The sequence below is a fragment of the Diprion similis genome, chromosome 12, assembly GCF_021155765.1.
Source record: "Diprion similis isolate iyDipSimi1 chromosome 12, iyDipSimi1.1, whole genome shotgun sequence".
Taxonomy (NCBI): Eukaryota; Metazoa; Arthropoda; class Insecta; order Hymenoptera; family Diprionidae; genus Diprion; species Diprion similis.
In genome coordinates this window covers 15,947,842-15,965,950 of record NC_060116.1, presented here as the reverse complement: position 1 = coordinate 15,965,950, position 18,109 = coordinate 15,947,842, and positions in this window count along the sequence as shown.

Below are 18,109 nucleotides of genomic sequence, written 5' to 3'. Positions count from 1 at the left end.
GCATGCCCTATTCCGAAGTAATTTTGCAAGAGAAATCGATTAAGCGCAGTCCCAATACGCTGCAAGCGATAGCTGAAAAGTTACAGCCGAAAAACTGCCGATTTTGATCGTCATTTCTCTGCTGTTCGTCCGACGCTCTTTTCCATGTGTTTTTTGAGTTCCTGGGGGTCCATTTAGTCTAGAGATGGTCATACCAATCGATTCCGAGTCGAAAAATTTTCGGCTCCGAAAACGAGCGAAAAAGTAAGGCTAACCCCTTTGGATTTTTGGTAAAAATTTCGACGACTTTGGAAAGTGCTGCAGTGAATTTTGGCATGCCCTATTCCGACGTAATTTTGCGAGAGAAATCGATTGAGCGCAGTCCCAATACGCTGCGAGCGATAGCTGAAAAGTTACAGCCGAAAAACTGCTGATTTTGATCGTCATTTCTCTGCTGTTCGTCCGACGCGCTTTTCCATGTGTTTTTTGAGTTCCTGGGGGTCCATTTGGTCTAGAGATGGTCATACAAATCGATTCCGAGTCGAAAAATTTTCGGCTCCGAAAATGAGCAAAAAAGTAAGGCTAACCCCTTTGGATTTTTGGTGAAAATTTCGACGACTTTGGAAAGTGCTGCAATGAATTTTGGCATGCCCTATTCCGACGTAATTTTGCAAGAGAAATCGATCAAGCGCAGTCCCAATACGCTGCAAGCGATAGCTGAGAAGTTACAGCCGAAAAACTGTTGATTTTGATCGTCATTTCTCTGCTGTTCGTCCGACGCTCTTTTCCATGTGTTTTTTGAGTTCCTGGGGGTCCATTTAGTCTATAGACGGTCATACAAATCGATTCCAAGTCGAAAAATTTTCGGCTCCGAAAATGAGCAAAAAAGTAAGGCTAACCCCTTTGGATTTTTGGTGAAAATTTCGACGACTTTGGAAAGTGCTGCAATGAATTTTGGCATGCCCTATTCCGACGTTATTTTGCGAGAGAAATCGATTGAGCGCAGTCCCAATACGCTGCGAGCGATAGCTGAAAAGTTACAGCCGAAAAACTGCTGATTTTGATCGTCATTTCTCTGCTGTTCGTCCGACGCTCTTTTCCATGTGGTTTCCGAGTTCCAGGGGGTCCATTTAGTCTATGGACGGTCATACAAATCGATTCCGAGTCGAAAAATTTTCGGCTCCGAAAATGAGCAAAAAAGTAAGGCTAACCCCTTTGGATTTCTGGTAAAAATTTCGACGACTTTGGAAAGTGCTGCGATGAATTTTGGCATGCCTTATTCCGACGTAATTTTGCGAGAGAAATCGATTGAGCGCAGTCCCAATACGCTGCGGGCGATAGCTAAAAAGTTACAGCCGAAAAACTGCTGATTTTGATCGTCATTTCTCTGCTGTTCGTCCGACGCTCTGTTCCATGTGTTTTTCGAGTTCCTGGGGGTTCATTTAGTCTAGAGATGGTCATACAAATCGATTCCGAGTCGAAGAATTTTCGGATCCGAAAATGAGCAAAAAAGTAAGGCTAACCCCTTTGGATTTTTGGTGAAAATTTCGACGACTTTGGAAAGGGCTGCAATGAATTTTGGCATGCCCTACTCCGACGTAATTTTGCAAGAGAAATCGATTGAGCGCAGTCTCAATACGCTGCGAGCGATAGCTAAAAAGTTACAGCCGAAAAACTGCCGATTTTGATCGTCATTTCTCTGCTGTTCGTCCGACGCTCTTTTCCATGTGTTTTTTGAGTTCCTAGGGGTCCATTTAGTCTAGAGATGGTCATACAAATCGATTCCGAGTCGAAAAATTTTCGGCTCCGAAAATGAGCAAAAAAGTAAGGCTAACCCCTTTGGATTTTTGGTGAAAATTTCGACGACTTTGAAAAGTGCTGCATCGAATTTTGGCATGCCCTGTTCCGACGTAATTTTGCGAGAGAAATCGATTAAGCGCAGTCCCAATACGCTGCGAGCGATAGCTGAAAAGTTACAGCCGAAAAACTGCTGATTTTGATCGTCATTTCTCTGCTGTTCGTCCGACGCTCTTTTCCATGTGTTTTTTGAGTACTTGGGGGTCCATTTAGTCTAGAGATGGTCATACAAATCGATTCCGAGTCGAAAAATTTTCGGCTCCGAAAATGAGCAAAAAAGTAAGGCTAACCCCTTTGGATTTCTGGTAAAAATTTCGACGACTTTGGAAAGTGCTGCGATGAATTTTGGCATGCCTTATTCCGACGTAATTTTGCGAGAGAAATCGATTGAGCGCAGTCCCAATACGCTGCGGGCGATAGCTAAAAAGTTACAGCCGAAAAACTGCTGATTTTGATCGTCATTTCTCTGCTGTTCGTCCGACGATCATTTCCATGTGTTTTTTGAGTTCCTGGGGGTCCATTTAGTCTAGAGATGGTCATACAAATCGATTCCGAGTCGAAAAATTTTCGGCTCCGAAAATGAGCAAAAAAGTAAGGCTAACCCCTTTGGATTTTTGGTGAAAATTTCGACGACTTTGGAAAGTGCTGCAATGAATTTTGGCATGCCCTATTCCGACGTAATTTTGCAAGAGAAATCGATCAAGCGCAGTCCCAATACGCTGCAAGCGATAGCTGAGAAGTTACAGCCGAAAAACTGTTGATTTTGATCGTCATTTCTCTGCTGTTCGTCCGACGCTCTTTTCCATGTGTTTTTTGAGATCCTGGGGGTCCATTTAGTCTAGAGATGGTCATACAAATCGATTCCAAGTCGAAAAATTTTCGGCTCCGAAAATGAGCAAAAAAGTAAGGCTAACCCCTTTGGATTTTTGGTGAAAATTTCGACGACTTTGAAAAGTGCTGCAATGAATTTTGGCATGCCCTATTCCGACGTAATTTTGCGAGAGAAATCGATTAAGCGCAGTCCCAATACGCTGCGAGCGATAGCTGAAAAGTTACAGCCGAAAAACTGCTGATTTTGATCGTCATTTCTCTGCTGTTCGTCCGACGCTCTTTTCCATGTGTTTTTTGAGTTCCTAGGGGTCCATTTAGTCTAGAGATGGTCATACAAATCGATTCCGAGTCGAAAAATTTTCGGCTCCGAAAATGAGCAAAAAAGTAAGGCTAACCCCTTTGGATTTTTGGTGAAAATTTCGACGACTTTGAAAAGTGCTGCATCGAATTTTGGCATGCCCTATTCCGACGTAATTTTGCGAGAGAAATCGATTAAGCGCAGTCCCAATACGCTGCGAGCGATAGCTGAAAAGTTACAGCCGAAAAACTGCTGATTTTGATCGTCATTTCTCTGCTGTTCGTCCGACGCTCTTTTCCATGTGGTTTTTGAGTTCCTGGGGGTCCATTTAGTCTATAGATGGTCATACAAATCGATTCCAAGTCGAAAAATTTTCGGCTCCGAAAATGAGCAAAAAAGTAAGGCTAACCCCTTTGGATTTTTGGTGAAAATTTCGACGACTTTGGAAAGTGCTGCAATGAATTTTGGCATGCCCTATTCCGACGTAATTTTGCGAGAGAAATCGATTGAGCGCAGTCACAATACGCTGCGAGCGATAGCTGAAAAGTTACAGCCGAAAAACTGCTGATTTTGATCGTCATTTCTCTGCTGTTCGTCCGACGCTCTTTTCCATGTGTTTTTTGAGATCCTGGGGGTCCATTTAGTCTAGAGATGGTCATACAAATCGATTCCAAGTCGAAAAATTTTCGGCTCCGAAAATGAGCAAAAAAGTAAGGCTAACCCCTTTGGATTTTTGGTGGAAATTTCGACGACTTTGAAAAGTGCTGCAATGAATTTTGGCATGCCCTATTCCGACGTAATTTTGCGAGAGTAATCGATTGAGCGCAGTCCCAATACGCTGCGAGCGATAGCTGAAAAGTTACAGCCGAAAAACTGCTGATTTTGATCGTCATTTCTCTGCTGTTCGTCCGACGCTCTTTTCCATGTGTTTTTTGAGTTTCTGGGGGTCCATTTAGTCTAGAGATGGTCATACAAATCGATTCCGAGTCGAAAAATTTTCGGCTCCGAAAATGAGCAAAAAAGTAAGGCTAACCCCTTTGGATTTTTGGTGAAAATTTCGACGACTTTGGAAAGTGCTGCAATGAATTTTGGCATGCCCTATTCCGACGTAATTTTGCAAGCGAAATCGATTAAGCGCAGTCCCAATACGCTGCGAGCGATAGCTGAAAAGTTACAGCCGAAAAACTGCTGATTTTGATCGTCATTTCTCTGCTGTTCGTCCGACGCGCTTCTCCATGTGTTTTTTGAGTTCCTGGGGGTCCATTTAGTCTAGAGATGGTCATACCAATCGATTCCGAGTCGAAAAATTTTCGGCTCCGAAAACGAGCGAAAAAGTAAGGCTAACCCCTTTGGATTTTTGGTAAAAATTTCGACGACTTTGGAAAGTGCTGCAGTGAATTTTGGCATGCCCTATTCCGACGTAATTTTGCGAGAGAAATCGATTGAGCGCAGTCCCAATACGCTGCGAGCGATAGCTGAAAAGTTACAGCCGAAAAACTGCTGATTTTGATCGTCATTTCTCTGCTGTTCGTCCGACGCGCTTTTCCATGTGTTTTTTGAGTTCCTGGGGGTCCATTTGGTCTAGAGATGGTCATACAAATCGATTCCGAGTCGAAAAATTTTCGGCTCCGAAAATGAGCAAAAAAGTAAGGCTAACCCCTTTGGATTTTTGGTGAAAATTTCGACGACTTTAGAAAGTGCTGCAATGAATTTTGGCATGCCCTATTCCGAAGTAATTTTGCAAGAGAAATCGATTAAGCGCAGTCCCAATACGCTGCAAGCGATAGCTGAAAAGTTACAGCCGAAAAACTGCCGATTTTGATCGTCATTTCTCTGCTGTTCGTCCGACGCTCTTTTCCATGTGTTTTTTGAGTTCCTGGGGGTCCATTTAGTCTAGAGATGGTCATACCAATCGATTCCGAGTCGAAAAATTTTCGGCTCCGAAAACGAGCGAAAAAGTAAGGCTAACCCCTTTGGATTTTTGGTAAAAATTTCGACGACTTTGGAAAGTGCTGCAGTGAATTTTGGCATGCCCTATTCCGACGTAATTTTGCGAGAGAAATCGATTGAGCGCAGTCCCAATACGCTGCGAGCGATAGCTGAAAAGTTACAGCCGAAAAACTGCTGATTTTGATCGTCATTTCTCTGCTGTTCGTCCGACGCGCTTTTCCATGTGTTTTTTGAGTTCCTGGGGGTCCATTTGGTCTAGAGATGGTCATACAAATCGATTCCGAGTCGAAAAATTTTCGGCTCCGAAAATGAGCAAAAAAGTAAGGCTAACCCCTTTGGATTTTTGGTGAAAATTTCGACGACTTTGGAAAGTGCTGCAATGAATTTTGGCATGCCCTATTCCGACGTAATTTTGCAAGAGAAATCGATCAAGCGCAGTCCCAATACGCTGCAAGCGATAGCTGAGAAGTTACAGCCGAAAAACTGTTGATTTTGATCGTCATTTCTCTGCTGTTCGTCCGACGCTCTTTTCCATGTGTTTTTTGAGTTCCTGGGGGTCCATTTAGTCTATAGACGGTCATACAAATCGATTCCAAGTCGAAAAATTTTCGGCTCCGAAAATGAGCAAAAAAGTAAGGCTAACCCCTTTGGATTTTTGGTGAAAATTTCGACGACTTTGGAAAGTGCTGCAATGAATTTTGGCATGCCCTATTCCGACGTTATTTTGCGAGAGAAATCGATTGAGCGCAGTCCCAATACGCTGCGAGCGATAGCTGAAAAGTTACAGCCGAAAAACTGCTGATTTTGATCGTCATTTCTCTGCTGTTCGTCCGACGCTCTTTTCCATGTGGTTTCCGAGTTCCAGGGGGTCCATTTAGTCTATGGACGGTCATACAAATCGATTCCGAGTCGAAAAATTTTCGGCTCCGAAAATGAGCAAAAAAGTAAGGCTAACCCCTTTGGATTTCTGGTAAAAATTTCGACGACTTTGGAAAGTGCTGCGATGAATTTTGGCATGCCTTATTCCGACGTAATTTTGCGAGAGAAATCGATTGAGCGCAGTCCCAATACGCTGCGGGCGATAGCTAAAAAGTTACAGCCGAAAAACTGCTGATTTTGATCGTCATTTCTCTGCTGTTCGTCCGACGCTCTGTTCCATGTGTTTTTCGAGTTCCTGGGGGTTCATTTAGTCTAGAGATGGTCATACAAATCGATTCCGAGTCGAAGAATTTTCGGATCCGAAAATGAGCAAAAAAGTAAGGCTAACCCCTTTGGATTTTTGGTGAAAATTTCGACGACTTTGGAAAGGGCTGCAATGAATTTTGGCATGCCCTACTCCGACGTAATTTTGCAAGAGAAATCGATTGAGCGCAGTCTCAATACGCTGCGAGCGATAGCTAAAAAGTTACAGCCGAAAAACTGCCGATTTTGATCGTCACTTCTCTGCTGTTCGTCCGACGCTCTTTTCCATGTGTTTTTTGAGTTCCTAGGGGTCCATTTAGTCTAGAGATGGTCATACAAATCGATTCCGAGTCGAAAAATTTTCGGCTCCGAAAATGAGCAAAAAAGTAAGGCTAACCCCTTTGGATTTTTGGTGAAAATTTCGACGACTTTGAAAAGTGCTGCATCGAATTTTGGCATGCCCTATTCCGACGTAATTTTGCGAGAGAAATCGATTAAGCGCAGTCCCAATACGCTGCGAGCGATAGCTGAAAAGTTACAGCCGAAAAACTGCTGATTTTGATCGTCATTTCTCTGCTGTTCGTCCGACGCTCTTTTCCATGTGTTTTTTGAGTACTTGGGGGTCCATTTAGTCTAGAGATGGTCATACAAATCGATTCCGAGTCGAAAAATTTTCGGCTCCGAAAATGAGCAAAAAAGTAAGGCTAACCCCTTTGGATTTTTGGTGAAAATTTCGACGACTTTGAAAAGTGCTGCAATGAATTTTGGCATGCCCTATTCCGACGTAATTTTGCGAGAGAAATCGATTGAGCGCAGTCACAATACGCTGCGAGCGATAGCTGAAAAGTTACAGCCGAAAAACTGCTGATTTTGATCGTCATTTCTCTGCTGTTCGTCCGACGCTCTTTTCCATGTGTTTTTTGAGTTCCTGGGGGTCCATTTAGTCTATAGATGGTCATACGAATCGATTCCGAGTCGAAAAATTTTCGGCTCCGAAAATGAGCAAAAAAGTAAGGCTAACCCCTTTGGATTTTTGGTGAAAATTTCGACGACTTTGAAAAGTGCTGCAATGAATTTTGGCATGCCCTATTCCGACGTAATTTTGCGAGAGTAATCGATTGAGCGCAGTCCCAATACGCTGCGAGCGATAGCTGAAAAGTTACAGCCGAAAAACTGCTGATTTTGATCGTCATTTCTCTGCTGTTCGTCCGACGCTCTTTTCCATGTGTTTTTTGAGTTTCTGGGGGTCCATTTAGTCTAGAGATGGTCATACAAATCGATTCCGAGTCGAAAAATTTTCGGCTCCGAAAATGAGCAAAAAAGTAAGGCTAACCCCTTTGGATTTTTGGTGAAAATTTCGACGACTTTGGAAAGTGCTGCAATGAATTTTGGCATGCCCTATTCCGACGTAATTTTGCAAGCGAAATCGATTAAGCGCAGTCCCAATACGCTGCGAGCGATAGCTGAAAAGTTACAGCCGAAAAACTGCTGATTTTGATCGTCATTTCTCTGCTGTTCGTCCGACGCGCTTCTCCATGTGTTTTTTGAGTTCCTGGGGGTCCATTTAGTCTAGAGATGGTCATACCAATCGATTCCGAGTCGAAAAATTTTCGGCTCCGAAAACGAGCGAAAAAGTAAGGCTAACCCCTTTGGATTTTTGGTAAAAATTTCGACGACTTTGGAAAGTGCTGCAGTGAATTTTGGCATGCCCTATTCCGACGTAATTTTGCGAGAGAAATCGATTGAGCGCAGTCCCAATACGCTGCGAGCGATAGCTGAAAAGTTACAGCCGAAAAACTGCTGATTTTGATCGTCATTTCTCTGCTGTTCGTCCGACGCGCTTCTCCATGTGTTTTTTGAGTTCCTGGGGGTCCATTTAGTCTAGAGATGGTCATACCAATCGATTCCGAGTCGAAAAATTTTCGGCTCCGAAAACGAGCGAAAAAGTAAGGCTAACCCCTTTGGATTTTTGGTAAAAATTTCGACGACTTTGGAAAGTGCTGCAGTGAATTTTGGCATGCCCTATTCCGACGTAATTTTGCGAGAGAAATCGATTGAGCGCAGTCCCAATACGCTGCGAGCGATAGCTGAAAAGTTACAGCCGAAAAACTGCTGATTTTGATCGTCATTTCTCTGCTGTTCGTCCGACGCGCTTTTTCATGTGTTTTTTGAGTTCCTGGGGGTCCATTTGGTCTAGAGATGGTCATACAAATCGATTCCGAGTCGAAAAATTTTCGGCTCCGAAAATGAGCAAAAAAGTAAGGCTAACCCCTTTGGATTTTTGGTGAAAATTTCGACGACTTTAGAAAGTGCTGCAATGAATTTTGGCATGCCCTATTCCGAAGTAATTTTGCAAGAGAAATCGATTAAGCGCAGTCCCAATACGCTGCAAGCGATAGCTGAAAAGTTACAGCCGAAAAACTGCCGATTTTGATCGTCATTTCTCTGCTGTTCGTCCGACGCTCTTTTCCATGTGTTTTTTGAGTTCCTGGGGGTCCATTTAGTCTAGAGATGGTCATACCAATCGATTCCGAGTCGAAAAATTTTCGGCTCCGAAAACGAGCGAAAAAGTAAGGCTAACCCCTTTGGATTTTTGGTAAAAATTTCGACGACTTTGGAAAGTGCTGCAGTGAATTTTGGCATGCCCTATTCCGACGTAATTTTGCGAGAGAAATCGATTGAGCGCAGTCCCAATACGCTGCGAGCGATAGCTGAAAAGTTACAGCCGAAAAACTGCTGATTTTGATCGTCATTTCTCTGCTGTTCGTCCGACGCGCTTTTCCATGTGTTTTTTGAGTTCCTGGGGGTCCATTTGGTCTAGAGATGGTCATACAAATCGATTCCGAGTCGAAAAATTTTCGGCTCCGAAAATGAGCAAAAAAGTAAGGCTAACCCCTTTGGATTTTTGGTGAAAATTTCGACGACTTTGGAAAGTGCTGCAATGAATTTTGGCATGCCCTATTCCGACGTAATTTTGCAAGAGAAATCGATCAAGCGCAGTCCCAATACGCTGCAAGCGATAGCTGAGAAGTTACAGCCGAAAAACTGTTGATTTTGATCGTCATTTCTCTGCTGTTCGTCCGACGCTCTTTTCCATGTGTTTTTTGAGTTCCTGGGGGTCCATTTAGTCTATAGACGGTCATACAAATCGATTCCAAGTCGAAAAATTTTCGGCTCCGAAAATGAGCAAAAAAGTAAGGCTAACCCCTTTGGATTTTTGGTGAAAATTTCGACGACTTTGGAAAGTGCTGCAATGAATTTTGGCATGCCCTATTCCGACGTTATTTTGCGAGAGAAATCGATTGAGCGCAGTCCCAATACGCTGCGAGCGATAGCTGAAAAGTTACAGCCGAAAAACTGCTGATTTTGATCGTCATTTCTCTGCTGTTCGTCCGACGCTCTTTTCCATGTGGTTTCCGAGTTCCAGGGGGTCCATTTAGTCTATGGACGGTCATACAAATCGATTCCGAGTCGAAAAATTTTCGGCTCCGAAAATGAGCAAAAAAGTAAGGCTAACCCCTTTGGATTTCTGGTAAAAATTTCGACGACTTTGGAAAGTGCTGCGATGAATTTTGGCATGCCTTATTCCGACGTAATTTTGCGAGAGAAATCGATTGAGCGCAGTCCCAATACGCTGCGGGCGATAGCTAAAAAGTTACAGCCGAAAAACTGCTGATTTTGATCGTCATTTCTCTGCTGTTCGTCCGACGCTCTGTTCCATGTGTTTTTCGAGTTCCTGGGGGTTCATTTAGTCTAGAGATGGTCATACAAATCGATTCCGAGTCGAAGAATTTTCGGATCCGAAAATGAGCAAAAAAGTAAGGCTAACCCCTTTGGATTTTTGGTGAAAATTTCGACGACTTTGGAAAGGGCTGCAATGAATTTTGGCATGCCCTACTCCGACGTAATTTTGCAAGAGAAATCGATTGAGCGCAGTCTCAATACGCTGCGAGCGATAGCTAAAAAGTTACAGCCGAAAAACTGCCGATTTTGATCGTCATTTCTCTGCTGTTCGTCCGACGCTCTTTTCCATGTGTTTTTTGAGTTCCTAGGGGTCCATTTAGTCTAGAGATGGTCATACAAATCGATTCCGAGTCGAAAAATTTTCGGCTCCGAAAATGAGCAAAAAAGTAAGGCTAACCCCTTTGGATTTTTGGTGAAAATTTCGACGACTTTGAAAAGTGCTGCATCGAATTTTGGCATGCCCTATTCCGACGTAATTTTGCGAGAGAAATCGATTAAGCGCAGTCCCAATACGCTGCGAGCGATAGCTGAAAAGTTACAGCCGAAAAACTGCTGATTTTGATCGTCATTTCTCTGCTGTTCGTCCGACGCTCTTTTCCATGTGTTTTTTGAGTACTTGGGGGTCCATTTAGTCTAGAGATGGTCATACAAATCGATTCCGAGTCGAAAAATTTTCGGCTCCGAAAATGAGCAAAAAAGTAAGGCTAACCCCTTTGGATTTTTGGTGAAAATTTCGACGACTTTGAAAAGTGCTGCAATGAATTTTGGCATGCCCTATTCCGACGTAATTTTGCGAGAGAAATCGATTGAGCGCAGTCACAATACGCTGCGAGCGATAGCTGAAAAGTTACAGCCGAAAAACTGCTGATTTTGATCGTCATTTCTCTGCTGTTCGTCCGACGCTCTTTTCCATGTGTTTTTTGAGTTCCTGGGGGTCCATTTAGTCTATAGATGGTCATACGAATCGATTCCGAGTCGAAAAATTTTCGGCTCCGAAAATGAGCAAAAAAGTAAGGCTAACCCCTTTGGATTTTTGGTGAAAATTTCGACGACTTTGAAAAGTGCTGCAATGAATTTTGGCATGCCCTATTCCGACGTAATTTTGCGAGAGTAATCGATTGAGCGCAGTCCCAATACGCTGCGAGCGATAGCTGAAAAGTTACAGCCGAAAAACTGCTGATTTTGATCGTCATTTCTCTGCTGTTCGTCCGACGCTCTTTTCCATGTGTTTTTTGAGTTTCTGGGGGTCCATTTAGTCTAGAGATGGTCATACAAATCGATTCCGAGTCGAAAAATTTTCGGCTCCGAAAATGAGCAAAAAAGTAAGGCTAACCCCTTTGGATTTTTGGTGAAAATTTCGACGACTTTGGAAAGTGCTGCAATGAATTTTGGCATGCCCTATTCCGACGTAATTTTGCAAGCGAAATCGATTAAGCGCAGTCCCAATACGCTGCGAGCGATAGCTGAAAAGTTACAGCCGAAAAACTGCTGATTTTGATCGTCATTTCTCTGCTGTTCGTCCGACGCGCTTCTCCATGTGTTTTTTGAGTTCCTGGGGGTCCATTTAGTCTAGAGATGGTCATACCAATCGATTCCGAGTCGAAAAATTTTCGGCTCCGAAAACGAGCGAAAAAGTAAGGCTAACCCCTTTGGATTTTTGGTAAAAATTTCGACGACTTTGGAAAGTGCTGCAGTGAATTTTGGCATGCCCTATTCCGACGTAATTTTGCGAGAGAAATCGATTGAGCGCAGTCCCAATACGCTGCGAGCGATAGCTGAAAAGTTACAGCCGAAAAACTGCTGATTTTGATCGTCATTTCTCTGCTGTTCGTCCGACGCGCTTTTCCATGTGTTTTTTGAGTTCCTGGGGGTCCATTTGGTCTAGAGATGGTCATACAAATCGATTCCGAGTCGAAAAATTTTCGGCTCCGAAAATGAGCAAAAAAGTAAGGCTAACCCCTTTGGATTTTTGGTGAAAATTTCGACGACTTTAGAAAGTGCTGCAATGAATTTTGGCATGCCCTATTCCGAAGTAATTTTGCAAGAGAAATCGATTAAGCGCAGTCCCAATACGCTGCAAGCGATAGCTGAAAAGTTACAGCCGAAAAACTGCCGATTTTGATCGTCATTTCTCTGCTGTTCGTCCGACGCTCTTTTCCATGTGTTTTTTGAGTTCCTGGGGGTCCATTTAGTCTAGAGATGGTCATACCAATCGATTCCGAGTCGAAAAATTTTCGGCTCCGAAAACGAGCGAAAAAGTAAGGCTAACCCCTTTGGATTTTTGGTAAAAATTTCGACGACTTTGGAAAGTGCTGCAGTGAATTTTGGCATGCCCTATTCCGACGTAATTTTGCGAGAGAAATCGATTGAGCGCAGTCCCAATACGCTGCGAGCGATAGCTGAAAAGTTACAGCCGAAAAACTGCTGATTTTGATCGTCATTTCTCTGCTGTTCGTCCGACGCGCTTTTCCATGTGTTTTTTGAGTTCCTGGGGGTCCATTTGGTCTAGAGATGGTCATACAAATCGATTCCGAGTCGAAAAATTTTCGGCTCCGAAAATGAGCAAAAAAGTAAGGCTAACCCCTTTGGATTTTTGGTGAAAATTTCGACGACTTTGGAAAGTGCTGCAATGAATTTTGGCATGCCCTATTCCGACGTAATTTTGCAAGAGAAATCGATCAAGCGCAGTCCCAATACGCTGCAAGCGATAGCTGAGAAGTTACAGCCGAAAAACTGTTGATTTTGATCGTCATTTCTCTGCTGTTCGTCCGACGCTCTTTTCCATGTGTTTTTTGAGTTCCTGGGGGTCCATTTAGTCTATAGACGGTCATACAAATCGATTCCAAGTCGAAAAATTTTCGGCTCCGAAAATGAGCAAAAAAGTAAGGCTAACCCCTTTGGATTTTTGGTGAAAATTTCGACGACTTTGGAAAGTGCTGCAATGAATTTTGGCATGCCCTATTCCGACGTTATTTTGCGAGAGAAATCGATTGAGCGCAGTCCCAATACGCTGCGAGCGATAGCTGAAAAGTTACAGCCGAAAAACTGCTGATTTTGATCGTCATTTCTCTGCTGTTCGTCCGACGCTCTTTTCCATGTGGTTTCCGAGTTCCAGGGGGTCCATTTAGTCTATGGACGGTCATACAAATCGATTCCGAGTCGAAAAATTTTCGGCTCCGAAAATGAGCAAAAAAGTAAGGCTAACCCCTTTGGATTTTTGGTGAAAATTTCGACGACTTTAGAAAGTGCTGCAATGAATTTTGGCATGCCCTATTCCGACGTAATTTTGCAAGAGAAATCGATTAAGCGCAGTCCCAATACGCTGCAAGCGATAGCTGAAAAGTTACAGCCGAAAAACTGCCGATTTTGATCGTCATTTCTCTGCTGTTCGTCCGACGCTCTTTTCCATGTGTTTTTTGAGTTCCTGGGGGTCCATTTAGTCTATAGACGGTCATACAAATCGATTCCAAGTCGAAAAATTTTCGGCTCCGAAAATGAGCAAAAAAGTAAGGCTAACCCCTTTGGATTTTTGGTGAAAATTTCGACGACTTTGGAAAGTGCTGCAATGAATTTTGGCATGCCCTATTCCGACGTTATTTTGCGAGAGAAATCGATTGAGCGCAGTCCCAATACGCTGCGAGCGATAGCTGAAAAGTTACAGCCGAAAAACTGCTGATTTTGATCGTCATTTCTCTGCTGTTCGTCCGACGCTCTTTTCCATGTGGTTTTCGAGTTCCAGGGGGTCCATTTAGTCTATGGACGGTCATACAAATCGATTCCGAGTCGAAAAATTTTCGGCTCCGAAAATGAGCAAAAAAGTAAGGCTAACCCCTTTGGATTTCTGGTAAAAATTTCGACGACTTTGGAAAGTGCTGCGATGAATTTTGGCATGCCTTATTCCGACGTAATTTTGCGAGAGAAATCGATTGAGCGCAGTCCCAATACGCTGCGGGCGATAGCTAAAAAGTTACAGCCGAAAAACTGCTGATTTTGATCGTCATTTCTCTGCTGTTCGTCCGACGCTCTGTTCCATGTGTTTTTCGAGTTCCTGGGGGTTCATTTAGTCTAGAGATGGTCATACAAATCGATTCCGAGTCGAAGAATTTTCGGATCCGAAAATGAGCAAAAAAGTAAGGCTAACCCCTTTGGATTTTTGGTGAAAATTTCGACGACTTTGGAAAGGGCTGCAATGAATTTTGGCATGCCCTACTCCGACGTAATTTTGCAAGAGAAATCGATTGAGCGCAGTCTCAATACGCTGCGAGCGATAGCTAAAAAGTTACAGCCGAAAAACTGCCGATTTTGATCGTCATTTCTCTGCTGTTCGTCCGACGCTCTTTTCCATGTGTTTTTTGAGTTCCTAGGGGTCCATTTAGTCTAGAGATGGTCATACAAATCGATTCCGAGTCGAAAAATTTTCGGCTCCGAAAATGAGCAAAAAAGTAAGGCTAACCCCTTTGGATTTTTGGTGAAAATTTCGACGACTTTGAAAAGTGCTGCATCGAATTTTGGCATGCCCTATTCCGACGTAATTTTGCGAGAGAAATCGATTAAGCGCAGTCCCAATACGCTGCGAGCGATAGCTGAAAAGTTACAGCCGAAAAACTGCTGATTTTGATCGTCATTTCTCTGCTGTTCGTCCGACGCTCTTTTCCATGTGTTTTTTGAGTACTTGGGGGTCCATTTAGTCTAGAGATGGTCATACAAATCGATTCCGAGTCGAAAAATTTTCGGCTCCGAAAATGAGCAAAAAAGTAAGGCTAACCCCTTTGGATTTTTGGTGAAAATTTCGACGACTTTGAAAAGTGCTGTAATGAATTTTGGCATGCCCTATTCCGACGTAATTTTGCGAGAGAAATCGATTAAGCGCAGTCCCAATACGCTGCGAGCGATAGCTGAAAAGTTACAGCCGAAAAACTGCTGATTTTGATCGTCATTTCTCTGCTGTTCGTCCGACGCTCTTTTCCATGTGTTTTTTGAGTACTTGGGGGTCCATTTAGTCTAGAGATGGTCATACCAATCGATTCCGAGTCGAAAAATTTTCGGCTCCGAAAACGAGCAAAAAAGTAAGGCTAACCCCTTTGGATTTTTGGTAAAAATTTCGACGACTTTGGAAAGTGCTGCAGTGAATTTTGGCATGCCCTATTCCGACGTAATTTTGCGAGAGAAATCGATTGAGCGCAGTCCCAATACGCTGCGAGCGATAGCTGAAAAGTTACAGCCGAAAAACTGCTGATTTTGATCGTCATTTCTCTGCTGTTCGTCCGACGCGCTTTTCCATGTGTTTTTTGAGTTCCTGGGGGTCCATTTGGTCTAGAGATGGTCATACAAATCGATTCCGAGTCGAAAAATTTTCGGCTCCGAAAATGAGCAAAAAAGTAAGGCTAACCCCTTTGGATTTTTGGTGAAAATTTCGACGACTTTAGAAAGTGCTGCAATGAATTTTGGCATGCCCTATTCCGACGTAATTTTGCGAGAGAAATCGATTAAGCGCAGTCCCAATACGCTGCGAGCGATAGCTGAAAAGTTACAGCCGAAAAACTGCTGATTTTGATCGTCATTTCTCTGCTGTTCGTCCGACGCTCTTTTCCATGTGTTTTTTGAGTTCCTGGGGGTCCATTTAGTCTATAGATGGTCATACGAATCGATTCCGAGTCGAAAAATTTTCGGCTCCGAAAATGAGCAAAAAAGTAAGGCTAACCCCTTTGGATTTTTGGTAAAAATTTCGACGACTTTGGAAAGTGCTGCAGTGAATTTTGGCATGCCCTATTCCGACGTAATTTTGCGAGAGAAATCGATTGAGCGCAGTCCCAATACGCTGCGAGCGATAGCTGAAAAGTTACAGCCGAAAAACTGCTGATTTTGATCGTCATTTCTCTGCTGTTCGTCCGACGCGCTTTTCCATGTGTTTTTTGAGTCCCTGGGGGTCCATTTGGTCTAGAGATGGTCATACAAATCGATTCCGAGTCGAAAAATTTTCGGCTCCGAAAATGAGCAAAAAAGTAAGGCTAACCCCTTTGGATTTTTGGTGAAAATTTCGACGACTTTAGAAAGTGCTGCAATGAATTTTGGCATGCCCTATTCCGACGTAATTTTGCGAGAGAAATCGATTAAGCGCAGTCCCAATACGCTGCGAGCGATAGCTGAAAAGTTACAGCCGAAAAACTGCTGATTTTGATCGTCATTTCTCTGCTGTTCGTCCGACGCTCTTTTCCATGTGTTTTTTGAGTTCCTGGGGGTCCATTTAGTCTATAGATGGTCATACGAATCGATTCCGAGTCGAAAAATTTTCGGCTCCGAAAATGAGCAAAAAAGTAAGGCTAACCCCTTTGGATTTTTGGTAAAAACTTCGACGACTTTGGAAAGTGCTGCAATGAATTTTGGCATGCCCTATTTCGACGTAATTTTGCGAGAGAAATCGATTAAGCGCAGTCCCAATACGCTGCGAGCGATAGCTGAAAAGTTACAGCCGAAAAACTGCTGATTTTGATCGTCATTTCTCTGCTGTTCGTTCGCCGCTCTTTTCCATGTGTTTTTCGAGTTCCTGGGGTTCCATTCAGTCTGGAGATGGTCATACAAGTCGATTCCGAGTCGGAAAGCTATCGCCTAATAAAAGGCAAGGCTCACTCCTTCAGATATTTGGCAAAAAATAAGCTGACTTTGAAAAATGCCGCGAATAAGTCTTTCATGCCCTAACCCGACGTCATTTTGCGAGAGAAATTCATAGGGCGCAGTCATTATGCGCTACGAGCGACTCATGAAGAGTTACAGCCGAAGAACGAAAAGCTTCATTTTGTCATTTTCCTGTAGCTCGTTTTTTCTCTGCTATTTCTCTGCTGTCCGTCCTACACTCATTTTGCCGATTTTTCTGCGTTCCTTGAGATCCAATCAGTCAACAACGGGTCATACGAATCGATTTTGAGACGAAAACTTTTTTCGGCAACAAATAAATAAAACGAATTCCATAGGATTTTTGGTGAAAATTCGGAAGACCTGGTAATATGCTGGAGGAAATTCTTTCGTGCACTTTGTCAACGTAGTTTCCTAAAGCAATCAATTGCGTGCAGTTTGAATACGCTGTGAGCCGCGGATCTAACGTGATGGCCGAATAAAACAAAATATTCACCAACTTTTCAATGACGAGGGGAAAATGAACTTCAAACTTATGGTTTCAAAGCTTTAGCTTCGGTTTTAGTTTATTCATCATTTCTTAATCGTAGTACAAGTGTTCTGGTGTCAGTGTACAGTACTTGAAAATATGTATTTGGTAATCGTATTGGGGTAGAAGACAAAAAGACATTCAAAGTAATGTTACAGCATTATGTAAGAAATTCAATATTATAGAAGAAAAAGTACAATATACATCAACTTAAGCAGGATATGATCAACGTTAGATGAGATAGTCATTATTGTAGTTTGTCAATAGACTTGAAGCTCCCACCTGCGTGCAGGTGCAACGGCTCTCTGCAGCAAACGATATGTATCATGCTGTTTTGTTACCATTTGATGTAACCTATATTGAAATAAATCAATTAACAACTGGATTCCTTTATGTTTGATTTGTATTTTCTGAGCTGTTAGTCTTACGATCTCTGAAATCTTTGTTATGCTTTACTCGGTGTTCAATAGGTCCGAAATGAGTGATTTGAATCGATTTTGAAGCAAAAAGTTTTTCGCCCCAAGATTAAAGAAATAGCAAGGATACGAGCATACCTCCCATCTCGCCCCACACTAGTTTTGCCGAGAGTTTTGCTATGTTTTCTACGTTCTCGGGGGTCCAATTAGTCAGAAAAGGGTCATACAAATCGATTCTGAGACCAGAAATTCTTCGCTCAAAAAAAAAGTAAGGCTAACCTCATCGGATTTTTTGCGAAACATTTTGAGGATTTCAAACAATACTCGAGTTGATTCTTTGATGCACTATATTTGAGTGTATCGACGTAATTTTGCGAGGGAAATTGATTGTGCGCGGTCTAGAGTCACTCCGAGCCACACAAGATTAAATTGTCATGACCGAAAAACGAAAAAATTTCTTCGTATTTTTTTAGGCTGTTGATTCTACAATATTCTAGATTTCTTTTTCCGCTATCTCAACGTCCACTTAGTCTAATGAGGGTTGCTCAAATCGATTCTCAGAAAAGAAATCCTTGGCTTCAAAAATCCCAAAAAAGCAAGGCTGACCTTGTTGAATTTTTCGATCGGAATTCGTAGTTTGTTAGTGTTTTTAAGCCACTGGTTGGAAGTTTTATCAAGGGGATATTAGAATTT